Here is an 18,040-nt window from a genome sequence, read left to right on the forward strand (position 1 = left end):
GAAGGAAGGAAGGGAGGGAGGGAGGGAGGGAGGGAGGGAGGGAGGGAGGGAGAGAGGGAGGAAGGAAGCAAGGAACTTAGGCTGCCTAGAAACTAATTCAATGTTTCAAAGATCACTTAAGTCTTGAGGATGACTTCATTAATTTTTAGGCCAAACTAGACGTATCTCTGAGTCAGGAACCTTAGTAGATATTGTTTTTACCATTCAAGCCATCCCAAGTTTCTTTACATTGTTTATATGCATCATTTCTTATAGTGCATTAATATTCTATTCCATTCATAGTCAACAATTTGTTCAGTCATTCCTTAACCGAGAGGCAATCATCTTCCCAGCTCTTCAGAAACTCTTCCTGGAAGAGAAAGCACAGTCTAATAATATGTCTTGGGACTAGTCAACACATTTTCAGCTTTGTTAATCAACTGTATTTTGGGGTCTACTGGCAAAACTCTACAAATTGTTTGCATTTTTCTCTCCTAGGAGAGTGTAAGATATTTGGAGAAAGGAGTCCTGGTTTGTTCCTTTATTTCTTGGGATGGCTCATACACTTCAATCCTACAAGGTCATACTGAATTAGGCTAAATACAGGATTTCTAGGGTATAGATCCATCCTCTACTCTCATCTCCGACCTCTTTTAAATAGATTATGAGAACAGTAAAAATGAAAAAGAAATTACATATGGCACATTCTTTGGTCTTAAAAAGCTACAGACTCCCTTAAGATTTTTCCAAACTCAAGTTTTGATTTTTTCTTGAAATTTGTGAATATTATAAAGATTCCTTATAAGTGTCTGAGAAGAATTTTCACAGGATTTTGTAGGTCGTGACCTGGGAGAGACTTTGGGGATCATTGAGTCTAATTCTGTTCATTTTACAGAGAGGAACATTTAGTTCCAGAGAAAGTAAGCGACTTGCCTAAGGTCATCTATATAGTAACTAGTCAAGCGTACATTCAAAACCAGGCCCATGAATTCTAAAGCCACTAGAGTTTTTAACAACAGCACACTGAAAGAGAGAGTTGGCAACATGGGAAAAACTCTTCTGGGAGGATGTGGTATATTTCTACACTGCACGGTGAATGCATTTGGGAAACAATTATCTCTTTATGACAGCCAATTTTGGTAATTAAAATACTGACACAAGATAGCTGTGTGACTTTGGATAAATCAATTAACCCCTCAGTTCCTCTAAGACTTTAATTTGCAGAAGAGATGCTTATCTGGAGGTAGCTGGGTAGCTCAGTGGATTGAGAGTCAGGCCTAGAGACGGGAGGTCCTAGGTTCAAACCCGGCCTCAGACACTTCCCAGCTGTGTGACCCTGGGCAAGTCACTTGACCCCCAATGCCCACCCTTACCACTCTTCCACCTATGAGCCAATACACAGAAGTTAAGAGTTTAAAAAAAAAAGAAGAGATATTTATCTGAATTGGTGGACCAAGTTTCCCCTTTGGGAGTTACCTAATAGAAAAAAAAATCACTAGTCCAGAACAACTAAAAAAAATGCTGTCAGAAATTGTACAAAGGTAAAAAATTTGGTCATGCAATTCGTGATTGAATATTTTCAATAAGGAGGAATCCACTGCCTATGGAGACAGCTCATATCACTTTGGAATAGTTCTAGGAATATTTACCTTATATCAAGCTGACATCTCTTTGCATCTTCCACCCGTTGTTCTTGTTTCTGTCTTATGGGCCCAAGCAGAAAAAATTTAATCTTCTTCTATATTGTAGCCCTTCAAATGCTTAAAAACAGCCATAATGTCTTCCTAGTTCTCCCTTCTTCCTGCCTACAAGTCTTCTCTAGTCCAGGCCCATCAATTTTTGCTCAGATACTTTGTTGATAAAGGGCTGAAATTCCATTAAATCCACATCTGTGGGCTGTTCATGGGAAACCTAAGACTCTAGTACATATGAACTGTTGAAGACTAATTCAACAAATCAGATCAAATCAAATCAAAAAAATACTTGCTGTGGGGAGTTCATATGTAAGGTTTTATGCATATTTATGTTTATTTGCCAACTTTATTAAAAGTCACATTTTGGATAGAAGTGTACATTAGAAACATGCAGCATTTAGAAATATTTGTAGAGATTTTTCCTCTCTATGGTGTGCTTCCAAGTAAAACAGCATATATATGTAAAATGCTAAAACAGCTCCTGGTCTTTCTTCACCAATAATAACTTTTCCATATTTCCATTGCTTAGGAGTACTTTTAAAAGTATTTCTCCAGACTTCAAATGCTTGGTTTTCCTCTCTAAGAATGGATAACAAAAAATTAATCTTGAGTAATTTTTATTATTAAAAAAACCTTTCTGGAAGACAAATATTGTACACCCCATGCATTCCAAGCATGATCTTTGTTATAAGATTCACTTTTCACACATGATGCATAGCATATGTGTGAAATTATAGTACCCTTCTTGGGACACTGAGTACTTGGCTCTCTTCTTTGTTCTTTGTTGCCAACTATTGGATTAAGATACTTTAAAACGTTAACTTTAGATTTTTAGGAATACTGTAATATTTAATCAGGATTAAAAGAAACTGGATAGAATAAAGCATAATTTACAATTATATTTCAAGTTAAAGTTTTTTTAAAAAGGTCTTATCATAGTAAATGTATATTGAATGGATTTTCAAGGGAGCAAGAGTCCATTCTCTATACTTCCCCATTCACTGCCCCCCACCCTTATACCAGTAATGTGATTTTATTATAGCAAGCTCTTCTTTCTGAGTCTTTTTTTCTCCTTTTCAATTCAAAGAAAACATTTCTTTTTACCAATGTAATTTTCTTATTACATGAAGTATGTAAAAAGTATGAAAAGCTTCATTAAAATATTTATTTTTTGAAAATATAAAGTTTATACTAAAAATGAAAATGAGAAAGTTGCAAGGCAAATGTCTTTCATATCATGTTGACCAGACCTGTGTTATCTTTGTAGCAAGTTCCTAGTAAGGAACTTCCTTCACCAATGAATGGCAACCTCTTCTCTCCAACATAAGAGTTGTCTGGGAACCCTGGGAGGTTGAGACATATAGCCAGGATGTGGCAGAATTGAAATGTAAATCTAGGTCTTCATGATTCTGAGGCAGGCTCTCCATCTGCTATACCATAGTCTCTCTTTATGTGTGCATAATAACATGTAAATAATTTAAGATATTCTACATTCCTTTGTTGCTTGACTTTTAGATGGTGCCCAATGCTGTGATGAGATGATAAACTGATTTTCTTATCATTTAATTCCCTCCTTACAATTGGTTTTTGTAAAAGGCACTATTTAGGGATCAGGGACCCTAGAGATCATATTAATTATCAGGAACTCAGTAGCAGAGCATCACATGGATATAAACCACAATGTTTTCAGAGAGCTAAACTGCAGGTCCTTTTGCAATTTTTTTTTCTGTTATGCAAACAAGATATGAAAAATCTTGAGTCTGTTTTTTGAAAAGCTCTTTTTGATGCAAGAACATTTTGATCTACTTTGCATTTAAGTGAGAAATTTGCATTTATGGACGCAGAGACTTTCAAGAAGATGATTTGATTTTCAACTTGTCCATGTGCAGTTTCTGGGGTCAACAGACTGAATAAGATGTGAGAATCCGGCCTCCAAGTGAGTGAGTGAGTGGCAATGAGGTTTAGCAGCTATTTGCTGATTATGCAATAGGCCAGCTTTGGTTTCCAAAGAAAATATGAACAATCTGTAGCACATTTAAAATTGTTCTTTACTAGATAGGGAAGGAACAACACAATTCTCTTGTTAGTAAGAAACCTAGAATATTTAGGAAGGAATGGATCATTGGCTTATAAATCTACTCAAAACAACCCTAATGTCCTTATCTTTGTGCGTGGAATATATTCCAATTTAAAATAATCTGACCTTTCAAGGAGCAACATAGTCAAGTATTACATTAATATTTTCCTCTGGCCTTGTGAAGATATTTTTAGTGAATTTATTCTGCAGTTAAATCTATTTGAAGAAATGCTAAGTGGAATAGGCTTGGGATCTGAATTAAATTTGGAATTTACTTGATCTCTTTAGGGTTTTGCTTTTTACTTGATTTAAATTAGTTGGATTCTGACAGGCATCTAGGCTCGCTGGTGTTGGAGAAAGAACTGGAAAATGGCCCTTGGGTATTATAGGGAAAAACAATGTGGCAGAGTTGGTTTTTTGTTTGTGTGTTTGTAACCATTGGGCAACCAGGTTTCTTAAACTGAAAGGCAGGACAATGATATACATTTAGCAAGAATTTGATCTCAGGATGAGAGATACTGTAAAAGTACAAATTAGTACTTTCATGTGAGTTTCTTTCCCAATGAAACGCAGGGACAAATCTGTCTCTAATTATATGTTGCTTGGATATGGCACTTTTCATTAGAGGACCTCAAAGTACTTTGCAAACATTAATTAGGCTGCCCAGTATCCCTGAAGAACAGATGTGAGTCTTTCTACTAATTTATGGAACAACAAACTGAGACACAAAGAGAAGCTACCTAAGATTGTCTTGTTAAAAACCCATATGCATTGCTTGCTAATCACTTGCTGTAATTCCGGTAGCTTCTCCTACTTGTAGATGCTTATCTTAAGCCAACAAATCCTAGAACTTCAGAGAGCAAAATGGCAGGCACTTATCCATCAGACTAAAGTCCTACTATGTGACAGACTATTTATTTGTCTTCTCTGCAAAGACTGGGTCCAACTCTACCTAAGAACAACAGAAAAAAGCTTTATAGACCGAGCTTCCTCTGCCAACCACGTTGTGCAAATGCCTAATCATTTGGTGATATTTCAAAAAATGATGTTTCTGGGGATCGTATGTGGCATCAACCAGAAATGGGCACTAGGTGGTACAGTGGATTGAGTATTGGGCCTGAAGTCAGGAAGACTCATCTTTAGGAATTCAAATCCAGCTTCAGATACTTACTTACTAGTTATGTGACCCTAGGCAAGTAATTTAACCCTGTGTGCCTCAGTTTCCTCATCTGTAAAATGAGCTGCAAAAGGCAATGACAAACCATTGCAGTAACTTTGCCGAGAAAACCCCCAAAAGGGTCAGGAACACTCAGAAATGACGGGACAACAACAATAAACGCAGAGTACAACCTCATACTTCATTTATAATCTAATTCTTCAGGCCCCATGATTTTGTTGTTGTACACAAAGGGGTAAATTGATGAATGCTTAATGACTGACTTTCTAGAAAACAAAATTTGCATGATAGACTTCTAAGTTTAATCTGCATTATTAACATTTTCTCCATCATTTTTAAAAGTCTACAAAATCACCAAAACAATAAATCAAGCCCTAATTTGAGGTGTTACTGGTTTTTAAGATATTAAAGCTCACATTGAAAATTTAACAATTGGCTCTTGTGAGCCAGTTTAAGCTGGTTCTGGCTTACCCCTGTTAAATGTTCCTACTTCTGATATAAATTCACATCATATTACATGGCTTCAAGAGTGGGTATGATTTTGAAAATCTTTTTTTTTAAACCCTTACCTTTCGCCTTAGAATCAATACTGTTTATTGGCTCCAAGGCAGAAGAGTGGTAAGGGTAGGCAATGGGGGTCAAGTGACTTGCCCAGGCTCACACGGCTGGGAAGTGTCTGATGCCAGATTTGAACCTAGGACCTCCCATCTCTAGGCCTGGTTCTCACTCCACTGAGCTACCCAGCTGCCCCCTTGAAAAATCTTATATGAACTGATATAAATTAAAGTAAGCAGAAGGGGGGATATATTCTCCACAGTTAATACAAAAATGAAAAAAATAAAAGAAATATGAAACTGACAGAAGTGTGGCCCCAGAGGATTGAGAAGATGCAATTCCCTCCCTTTCTTTGCAGAGGTGAGGCCCACGAGTATAGAATATTATATATACCTTCAGACTTGGTTAAGGTATGGTTGGTTTCATTGAGTTGCTTTCTTATTTAATTCTTGTTTTTAAGGGATGGTTTTCTGGGTAGGGGAGAAGGGAGGGATATATTTGGAAATGAAGGTGATTTTGATGATGAGCTTCTTGGAACTGAGTTAGATTAATTCTCAGAAAACATTCCTTCTGAACTGGAGGAATTCCATGTGAACTGGAACCACCTCCAGGAATTGATGTAGAGTGAAAGGAGCAGAGCCAGGAGCACAGAGACTGATACACCATGGCACAATCCAACATAAAGGACTTCTCTACTAGCAGCAAGGCAAGGATCCAGGACAATTCTAAGAAAGAATGCTATCCACATCCAGAGAAAGAACTGTGGGAGCAGAAACACAGAAGAAAAACAACTGCTTGATCACATGGGTCCATGGGGACATGATTGGGGATGTAGACTCTAAGCGATCACCCTAATGCAAATATCAATAAAACTGGCTAGAAATTACAAAAATACCCTGTTGGGGTTGGGGGAAGCAAAGTCAAACTCATAAAATGGAAGCAATCTTTTAAAGGGGCATGAAATTATATTGTGTTGTTTTAAATTTTTAAAAATCCATTATCCCAGTTTCTTAATCGGGGTCTTGACAAACATCTGTAAATAAATCTGCAATTCTAACCAGAAGAAAAATCTGGTTTGGGACGTTTATTTTTATATGAAAAAGTTTTAATGTAAGACAAACTTGCGTCAACAGAGATAAATCTGTGCATTAAGAGAATTTAAAGGAAAGCCATTTTGGGCCTTTTTGACAAACCACAGCCTTTAAAAAAATTGCGTATTTGCTCAAAGGAAGTCTGACAATAAAAAATCCTAGTTAACATATCAAAAAATATAAATAATATGGAAATAGGTCTTGATCAATGACACATGTAAAACCCAGTGGAATTGCTAATGGGCTATGAAGGAATGTGTGTGTGGGGGAGGGAAAGAACATGAATCATGGAACCATGGAAAAATATTCTAAATTAATTAATTAAATAAAAATTTCAAATCACACACAAAAGATATTCCTTGACTTAATTCTTCCCTAGTGAAAAACTTTTCAGCTTGGGAGGGCCCATAGCTTATGCTTTGTTGGCATAGCCTTTTGGAACACAGGGTTACCCCTTTTGTTCTTCAAAGTACCTCCAAACTCTGAAATTCTGTGATTCAAAACAGTGAATTATAGCAAAGATTTAACCTTCTTATTACACAGAAATTACAGAGCATGTGTGTTTCTCTAGAGTTTGTTAAGCAAATTCCTAAATGCCTTCTCAGTTAGTTCAACTCAGTTTGATTCAGATCCATAATATGCCTAGAATGGAAAGGTGAGGAATGTGTTGCTCATTTGAATTGTTCTTTTGTAGGATTTGTGGCCTGCTGACTAATAGGCAGAAAATTATTGGTCACTATTCGAGCTTTCCTCTCTATTCCCTCATTACCTTACTGGCAGGTCACTACAATTGCATCCTGACTGCTACTCTTCCTTCCAGGCTCTTCCTTCCCTCTCCTTGCCCCATTCTGTCCTGTACACCATTGCCAGACTCATATTTCCAAATGCTTTCAACATATTACTGTCCTCCTCAGGAATTCATTCTGACTTACCCACATCAGATTAAACTCCTTTGCTTCATGTTTCAAATCCTCCATAAACTGATCCTCTCTTCCCTTTCCAACCTTATTTTACACAACTCTCATAAAGGATCCTTCTTTACATTTGACTGATTGCCTTATTTTTCTGTACACTCCCTCCCATATCAGTACCTGGGCTATTCCCTCACTTTTGGAAGCCTTTTCCCACTTTTCTGCCTATCCTATCCATCCTCTAATGACTAGCTTACATTGTATCTCCAGACCATATTGACCTCCTTTTTGTAACTCTATTTGAACTATAATCAGCATTGATAATTAATGTCTTCTTATATACTTTTATTTTCTATTTTTATGCAATCATCTCTATAATTAAACATTTATTGAACTCCTGATATATGCAAGGTACTTTAAAACGTTTATTATTATTATTATTATTTACCAATTACATGTAATAAATGACTGCACAAGTTTTCCTAAGTTGTATGATTAAAACTTAACTTCCTCCCTCCATTCCCTTTTCCTTCCTGGTGCTGACAGCAGATTTGATCTGGGTTATATGCATATTATCAATATTTAAGACACTTTTTAACCAGTATGAATTTTTTATGTATCTGTGTGTATATGCATACAAATAAATGACTTCTAAGATGTCTTCCAGTTCCAAGATTCTTTGATTTGACATAAAACCTCTATTTATTTACTTGTGTTTTTGCTTATTTATGGATACATATCTATTTTTCTATTTTTTTCTCTCTTTTCTTTTCTTTTTCTCTTTCTCTCTTCCTTTCTCTTTTTTTTTTTTTAAACCCTTACCTTCCGTCTTGGAGTCAGTACTGTGTATTGGCTCCAAGGCAGAAGAGTGGTAAGGGTAGGCAATGGGGGTCAAGTGACTTGCCCAGGGTCACACAGCTGGGAAGTGTCTGAGGCCAGATTTGAACCTAGGACCTCCCGTCTCTAGGCCTGGCTCTCAATCCACTGAGCTACCCAGCTGCCCCCTCTTCCTTTCTCTTTTTCTTTATCTTTTTTTTCTTTTTCCCTTTCTTTCCTCTTCTTTCTTTGTTTCTTTGTTTCTTTCTTCCTTTCTCTCTTTCTCTCTTTCTCCCTTTCTCTTTCTTTCTTTGTTTCTTTGTTTCTTTCTCTCTTTTTCTTTCTCCTTCTCTCTCTCTCTTCCTTTCTCTCTCTTTCTTTCCTTTCTCCTTCCTTCCTTCATTCAGTGGTCCCCCTACCTCATTTGAAATAAGTAATCAGATGCTAAGCCTGACATGTTAACAAAGGGAGACTATGTCTTAATCAATTACAGGTTAAATGTAAAGAAAGTCTTTGATCAATTGGAATAATATCGACTCCAGAAGACTCCAGAAGATATTGACTCCAGCTAATCTGATTGGCTCCGAAAGATGGATAATGTCCTCTGGGGACTGCATAAAATCAAGGAGTTCAGAACTCAAGAAAGAAATAAGCAATCAGAGAGGAAATTGTTATTCAGTCAAAATTCTGAGAAGGAATTGATTGGGCCAGGACAGTAAGGAGATGGGACAATAAGGAGAAGAACAGAGACCTTGATCTTAGCCCACAGCTCAACAAATAGCCCAGTAGAAAAGCTACCCTATTGAAAGACTAGCTATAATGTGCATTGGTGGAACAAGACTGTCTTGATGAAATCACAGATATTCTGAAGAACTACAATATGATAAAAACTTGGGGGCAGCTGGGTGGCACAGTGCTTAGAAAGCCAGGCCTAGCGACAGGAGGTTCTAGATTCAAATTTGGCTTCAGACACTTCCTAGATGTGTGACCCTGGGCAAGTCACTTGACTCCTATTGCCTAGCCCTTACTGCTCTTCTACCTTGGAACCAATACACAGTACTGATTCTAGGAGGGAAGGTAAGGGTTAAAAAAAATAAAGATAGACACTTAGCTATTATGAATTTCCATCTCAGTTAAGCCATATGTCATCTAGACTCAGGTTTTCTGAGTTCTTTATCTTCTTTTTAATCTAAAAACAGAACTAGGCATATAAACTGACTTTTTGGGGATACTGAAAAGATTGACAAATAAAACATTCATATAGCATTTTGGCATCTAGAGATTGTCTTAAATTTGCCAACAATTTTCCAAGACAGACATTCAAAGAGATGCAAAGGTAGTCCAGAGCTGATGGTGCACAGAGCAATTTTAAAAAACGTTATTCTGTAAAAAAAAAAAAAAAGAAAGAAAAGCTTTGTGTACGTTGGCAAATATAGCAAGTAGTGCCAAGTTCAGTGTGTTTTAATACAGCCTCTATCATGTATAATTGTGGATGCTCTTTTAAAAAACCAATGGTACTGAATGCCTAACACCAAGGAGAATTAGGCCTTGCAGACACAGCTGCATTCAAAGCCTTAATGTTGTCCTTTTATTTCCCCCTTTTTGAAATTCCAAAAAAGAATCTAGTCTGCTCTGTAAGCTTTTAATTGGCACCTTTAAGAATGAAAATGATCATAGATTATAGAAGGCCAAATAACTAAATCTGACTCAATGTTCTGTTGGAGGTGCATTGAATAAATGAAGTTCCTGATTATTTCCAAAGATGAAATATATGAATTATCTTTCAGCTTCAGGCCAGTTTTTATATTCTAAGATTGAATGGGCTCTTAAAGTGAAAGTGTCTAAGCTCTGACTAATACCAGGAATACCACACAAGTAGTTTGGGGCATTTCTTGGCACTATAGATGATTAGTACCTTCCAGGTAACCAATTATCAATCATTCTTCTGTACTACTCCCAGAGAGTAACTCAGGAAACTACTAGGAGAAATAATTAATAATAATAGTAATGGTAGTTTACTATTTATAGCAATGATGAACTAGGCACTGTACTAAGCATTATTTAATTTGATCCTCACAATAACCCTGGGAAGTAGGTGCTATTATTGTCCCCATTTTACAGATGAGGAAATCAGAGTAGACAGAGGTTAAAGTGACTTAAATTGGGCCACATAGTGACCAAAGTCATATTTGGACTCAGATCTTTTTGACTTCAGAGCCAGTACAATATCGATTGTACTACATAACCACCTAGGGATATTAGGCCTTTGGATTATTTTCCTTTATCTTTCCCCCTCTTCTCCTGACTCAATTATCTTTTCCCCATTTCATTCTTTCTCTTTACTCAAATAAAAATCATCCTTAAATTTATCTTTTCCAACATTTTTTCTCTTTTGACACACTCTTGGTGACCTCATCAGTTCTTATGAATATAATTATCAACCTTATGCCTATGACTCCTAGATTTATATTTTGAGCCTTTCTCTCTATCCCAAGCAATATTACCATGTCACCAAATCCCTCTTGGACATTTTGAAACAAATGTTCCATAGGTTCAATATGTCCAACTGAACTCATTATATTTTTTAAACATTTATTAATATTTATTTTTTAGAAAAGTTAACATGGTTACATAATTCATGCTCTTACTTTCCCCTTCACCTCCTGAGCTTCCCCCACCCATGGCTGATGTGTATTTCCACTGGTTTTAACATGTGTCATTGATTAAGACCTATTTCCAAATTGTTGTTAGTTGCATTGGTGTGGTAGTTTCGAGTCTACATCCCCAATCATGTCTGCCTCAACCCATGTGTTCAAGCAGTTGTTTTTCTTCTGTTTCCACTCCTGTAGTTCTTCCTCTGAATGTGGGTAGCATCTTTACCATAAATCCCTCAGAATTGTCCTGGGTCATTGCATTGCTGCTAGTACAGAAGTCCATTACATTCTATTTTATCACAGTGTATCAGTCTCTGTGTACAGTGTTCTTCTGGCTCTGCTCCTTTCACTCTGCATCAATTCCTGGAGGTCTTTCCAGTTCACATGGAATTCCTCCAGTTTATTATTCCTTTGAGCACAATAGTATTCCATCACCAGCATATATCACAATTTTTTCAGCCATTCCCCAATTGAAGGACATACCCTCATTTTCCAGTTTTTTTGCCACCACAAAAAGTGCAGCTATAAATATTTTCGTACAAGTCTGTTTGTCTACGATCTCTTTGGGGTACACACCCAACAATGGTATGGTTGGATCAAAGGGCAGGCATTCTTTTATAGCCCTTTGAGCATAGTTCCAAATTGCCAGCCAGAATGGTTGGATCAGAACTCATTATATTTTCCTGCAAATTTGCCCTTGTACTGGAATTCCTTATTTCTGTCAAGGGTACCACCATCTTCCTAATCATCCAGGTTCATAATCTTGTTGTTAGCCTTAACTCCTCATTTTCATTCATTCCATGTATCCATTCTGTTGTCAAATCTTCATTTTTACCTTTGTCTCCAACATATCTCTTATTTGCCATCAAAGTATTCATACAGCCACCAATCTAATTTAGTCCCACATTACCTCTTGGCTAAATTATTGAAATGACCTATTTTTTGGTCATCCCTCCTCAAGCTTCTCGCCTTTCAAATCCATCATTCATGCAGCTTGTTAAAGGGATCTTTTCTCAACTACAAGACTGGTCATCTCACCTCAATACTCAGTAAATGGCTTCTAGTATCAAAGATAAACTCTAGTTTTTGAAGCTCTTCACAACTTAGCTTTTACCTATCTTTTAACCTCATTACTCATTACTCCCAAGTACGATGTGGTCCAGTCAAACTGGCCTTCCTTCTGTTCCTCATACACAACCGTCCACCTTCCACCTCCATGCCTTTTGCATCGACCATTCTCCATGCCTAGAATGTACCTTATCTCTCTCAGAATTTCTAGTTTTCTTCAAGACTTTGATCAGGTGTCATCTTTTCTATGAGGCTATTTTTGATTAACCCAACTACTAGCCTCTTCCTCTCTATTCCCTCCATGCCAAACTTTTTCTCTCTTTCATATATATTTTATATAAACCTATATAATAATTAATTAAGTAAAAATTTTAAGACAAAAAAATAAACCTATATAACATAAATTAACTCTAACCTCACTTCTATAGATCAAGACTTACTAGATTTGGGACCTTGAGGGAATTAGAACTTCTCCTCTGCCAATCATCTTGGGTCCCCATTAGCCAAGTCTACACCTCTCCCCTACCATGTTTGGAGCCTAGTTCCATTCAGCCACTTAACATGTAGCTTTTTTTTAAACCCTTACTTTTTGTCTTTGAATCAATACTATGTACTGGTCTTAAGAAAGAAGAAAAGTAAGGGCTAGGCAATGGGGGGGGTGCATTGAGTGACTTTCCCAGGGTTATACAACTAGGAAGTATCTGAGTCTAGATTTGAAATCATGATCTCCCATCTCTAGGCTTGACTCTATGCACTGAGCCACCCAGCTGCCCCCAACATCATATAGCTATAATGGAGAAATATTTTTTCAAAGATATAACAAGAACAGACATATAAACATTTCCTCCTAACATGTTGTCCTCCACTTATTGTTGTTGTTTCTACTTGAGTTTTCAAAGAGGACCAATGACACCATAAAGTGATATCTTGACTTGTGTGTGACAACAGAGTTGCACAGTCCAGCCTCATTTTCTCTTGAGTCATCAAGGTCCAGTGGCAAGACCAAAGTCAGGACAACTGGGGATGGCTGAGGGTGCAATGGACAACCTTGGCTTCTCCGTCTCTGGGTAGGAAGGAGGAAGTAGTATTATACTTTACTCAGTTCCTACATAACATATTCCCCACTTAGTTCATATTCTTTATTTTATTTTATTTTTTAGAAAAATTTTTTCCATGGTTACATGATTCATGTTCTAATTCTCTTCCCCCACCCCCAACCCCCGTAGCCAACTTGCATTTCCACTGGTTTCTTCATGTGTCATCGATCAAGACCTATTTCCATATTATTGATAGTTGTACATAGTTCATATTCAAAGCTGGCATTGCTGTCGGCTTCTGTTACACTAGTGTCTTTGAACTGAATTGTATGTTTTGGCAGGTAGACTCCCAAGTATTTTATACTGTCTGATGTTATTTTAAATGGAGTTTTGGGATCTTTTCTTCTAAGAACCTTGGCTGCTGGACTGGCTACAACCCCAGCCTGATTTCTTCAACTCCCAGGTATCTATGGCTTGAGCCCCTGGGCTTGATTGGAGACTCCACTCCCTGCATCGAGAATGGAAAAGAATGTATGAAAAGATCAAAGACCCAAGCTTTGCTTATCAGGGGCCATTTGGCCTCAGATTGGGAATAAAGCTTTTCCCACTCCTTATGCTCATGGAATGGTGAAGGTGTCACCTACCTCTGTCTTGAAACCTGCAAAAACTACCTAGTTCTGAGCCAGGTTGTTTTGAAGACTATGGCAGCCCTGGCAATGCAGTCAATGGGAAAAAAAAAAGCTTTTCCCATTATATGGTAGGCCAAGAGGGTCCATGCATCCTCAAGACCTCCAGTCTCCTAGAAGCAAGTCCTTGGTATCTTCTACTTGGATGACATCATCTTGGGAAACTGATGATATCTACACATGAAACACACACACACACACACACACACACGATCTCATTTTTTCTCATAGCTAGACTAAGCTTCTTGATAGCTGGGATTGTTTTAAATATTGTTCTTGTTTGCCAAGTGCCCAGTACAATGTCTGGCACATAGTAGTTGCTTAGTAAATTCTTTTTTCTTTATTGTATTGATTTATTTAACTGGTCTTTGTCAGAGCCAGAATGAATTATACTATTTTCAGACCTTGGAATTAGTAAAGATTTTGGATGAAGAGAATCTTTCTTGGAAGTTGAGGCCTGTGTAATCTTATTAAAATATATTGGCTCTATGATCTCACTGCTGTTCGGTTACTGCCAAATTAAGGGTGTATATAAATTTACTATAATTTCTTTGTTAGATGAGGCAAAGCTCCATATGAGGTGGCTTTTATTAAAGACTTTTTATTATTTGTTGTAGCATTTCTTTGGGCTCCTGAAAAGAGGTTAGTTTTATATGAGCAATAAAAGCCCATTTCCTTGGGTAGTTAGTATTTCATTACACAATCATTAATACCATCTAAGCACAAGTGATATTCTATTTGAAATCCAAGAAGAGTTTCTGAATGACCTGCTTGGTAATTTATAGTTAGTACACTGCCTTAATTCTTAACCACACTAGTGTGTTTAAGGCCTATGAGTGTTTATTAGCGTGATGTCTTGAAAAATCACAGTAATTTTATTTTATTTGGGGGTGGTGTTGGTGGTTAGAGTTTAATTGTGGTATTTAAGTAATTCTTAAGTAAAAGCCAGTTAAAGCCAGAGGGTTCCTGAGATATTATCCACCTCCAGTCTTCTGGAAGAGAACCCGTCTTGGATAGATGAAATAATTTGCTCACGGTCACCTAAAAAAAAATTAGTGCCATATCCGAGATCCAAGATGTTCAGGCCAGTGGTCTTTCCCTTATGTCACATGTCTTTCAGTAAAGCTAATTATGAATCTATTTTCCTTTTTAAGAAGTTATAACATGGGTCTAAGTTTATTGCTAACTCGAAATCACATCGTTAGAAACCTTAACCAAGGTTCTAACTCCCAATCCTGCCATTGATTTAAACATTATTTTAATGACTTAGAATAATGACTTATAACACCTGTTGTAAGGTAGATTTGATGTCTTGAATCTGATAAGTCCTGGTTGCTGGTTTTCCAGGGAAGAAGGTATTTGTTATTTCAGGTACTCCCGATCCTGTGAGTAGTAAGGTTCCCAAGCTTATCCAAAGGGAAAATTTCAGGAGGCATTTCTGAGATTTAATTCTTTCAGTTTTCTTTTTACTACTAGAGGGGAATTGAACAAACCTACTAGAAGTTTTGGAAATTAGATGGTTATTGAAATGGGAAAATAACATCATTTTCTTTTTTACTGTTGACATTATCACAGACCCAAAGAGAACCCTTTCTGCACAAGATGGCGCTATTGCTCTGTGATTGGAACAAAGCCTTTCACAACCTGAACTGGAGCCTGCAAACCATTGTTTGTTTTGAAAAACTGAACCCATGGTCCTATCTTTATCCATTTATAGATCTTTTCATGCATAAATTCATTTGACTTTCTCACTGAAAATAATAGATTCTGATGTGCGTTTCCATCTCACAAATAACCTTCCCTCCACCCTCTTTTCTTTCACTTTTTTTTTTGTTGTGAAGGGTTTTATTGGTAGAAAAACAAAGGTTTAATAAGAAATATAGTATTCACCAGCCAAATGCACTGTTAATGAGAAATGCAGTATTTGCCAACTGAATGCACTGTCTGTTTTTGAAAACAGCCAAAAAGTCTTGGCAGCCCATGATTTTGATTGACTTGACACACTTTCTGGAATGGCCCCAGCTGTTAAAGAGCTTTGTGGGGAGTTAGGGCGTAGGAGAGAAAGAGGGCTGAGTGCAGAATTGTGTTCGAGCTGTTTTATGATGGCTGCAGTATTTCTGGTAAGAAAAATTATTAGGTGTTTATGAGCATTTCAAAAGACCCAGCAAAAAACTCCAGATTCCATGTAAAAATATTCACTTTGGGACCCTTAACACTAAGAACAGAACTTCAGTTGGGGAGGTAGAGGGGTGTGATCGGTGTAAAGCAGTGGTTGTTCCTAGCAGAAAGGGTTTATTGGGGGAATTCCAAGAGGATGAAGGGGTTGCCAGGTATGGTAAGGAAGGGAGGGCAAGTTGTTGTGGTTGGGAAGAGGAGGACGATTGGGCTTTCTCATGCTATAGTGGCTTCTGGATCTCTCCCATACCCAACCAGAGGAAGATCATCATTGATTAGTGGATTTGGGCCATCATGCTGGCTTAAAGGCCTTGCAGAGGACCCTGACAGAGGTTGCCCAGGTGCCTCTGTAACATCTCCATCTTTGAAAAACCCTGATGTTTACATTAGAGATCACAATGATTTTAGGCTCCCCACCCCCCTCCCCAAACTGCTTGGTTAATATAATGATTAATTTTATTGAGTCATTTTCCCCTTCTTTTTTATATGTTGCTATTAGGGATGGCTGGGGAGGGGCCAGGGTAGAATGTTGGGAATTATAAAAACAAAAGATATCAATAAAATTAAAAAATTCCATGGCAGTTTTTTTATTGTACTAGGAGTTTTCTTATGTTTATTTTCTCTCATTTCCTGGATTGGAGGGTTCAGGCCAGGACCAGACTTTGCACCATCTTGCACTCTTTTTTTTTAAAAAATTCTAAGACAGAAGGTAAGGTTTAAAAAAAAAAAGAATCAGTATGACATGGTTTGATGGGGATATGACTAGGGATGTAGACTCTAAATGATCACTCTATTGCAAATATTAATAATATAGACAAATGTTTTGATCAATGATATAAGTAAAACCCAGTGGAATTGCTCATTGGCTATGGGAGAGGGGTAGGAAAGAACATGAATCATGTATCCATGGAAAATTTTTTCCTAAATTAATTAAATAAATAATAATAATAAAAAAAGAATCAATGTTAAAGAATGGGGTTTCAAGGCAAAAGAGCTGTAAAAGTTAGGCAACTGGGTTTAGCAACTTGCTCAGGGTCACACAGCCAGGAAGTGTCTGAATTCAAATTTGAACCCAGCACCTTCTGTCTCCAGGCCTGGCTCTCAATCCACTGAGCCACCTAGCTGCCCCTTCAATCCTGTTTTTTTAAAAACTCTTTTCCTCATTTGATTTTTATGCCTCTTTTCCCAATTGCCCCTCCCCACTATTTAGCACTCTTGAATGGGGTCGCTAGATCTGATCCTGTCCCTGCTGCTTTCTGGATGGCATTGCTATAGCCCTGATATACTTTAAAAAACCAAACCCTTACCTTCTGTCTTAGATTTGATACCCATTATTAGTTCCAAGGCAGAAGAGAGGTCAGAGCTAGGAATATGGGATTAAGTGACTTGCACAGGAAGTATCTGAGGCCAAATTTGAACCCAAGTCCTTCCAATTCCAGGCCTACTAGCCCTCTCTTGATATAATTCTTTTTTTAAAACCCTTAACTTCTATGTATTGGCTCCTTGGTGGAAGAGAGGTAAGGGTGGGCAATGGGGGTCAAGTGACTTGCCCAGGGTCACACAGCTGGGAAGTGTCTGAGGCTGGATTTGAACCCAGGACCTCCTGTCTCTAGGCCTGACTCTCAATCCACTGAGCTACCCAGCTGCCCACCTCCTAATGTAATTCTGAAGGATGTTGGGTCTTGATCTCCCTGACCCTGACCTCTGCTACAATCCTCGTTCAGTATGGGAATTTGGCTTGGGAGCTTGGGAGATAGCATCATCTCCTTGTGTATCACATTGGCTCTTACCAGGAGCTGGCTTTGCCCTCCACTGGGGCTGTGGCAGATCAGTTGAGTTTGGTTATAATTTTTCACTTCTTTGTTGGAATTCCAATTCCTTTGTTTTTCAGATAAAGAAACTGAGAAACAGAGAGATTATAATTTGCTTAAAGTTAAAAAAAACAAAAGTAAGTAAGTAACCGGAGGATTTGGATCCAACACTCCAAATTCAGGTTTTAAAAAATTATATAATTCTGACCTTCCCAGCCACCCAAACCTTCAAAATTATTGGCTCCACTCACCACTACCAAAAAACTCATTCCTTTGAGACATAGTGTAAGGAACGTTTGATTTGGAGTC

Source organism: Gracilinanus agilis, chromosome 2 (genome assembly GCF_016433145.1).
Source record: "Gracilinanus agilis isolate LMUSP501 chromosome 2, AgileGrace, whole genome shotgun sequence".
In the NCBI taxonomy this organism is placed as follows: domain Eukaryota; kingdom Metazoa; phylum Chordata; class Mammalia; order Didelphimorphia; family Didelphidae; genus Gracilinanus; species Gracilinanus agilis.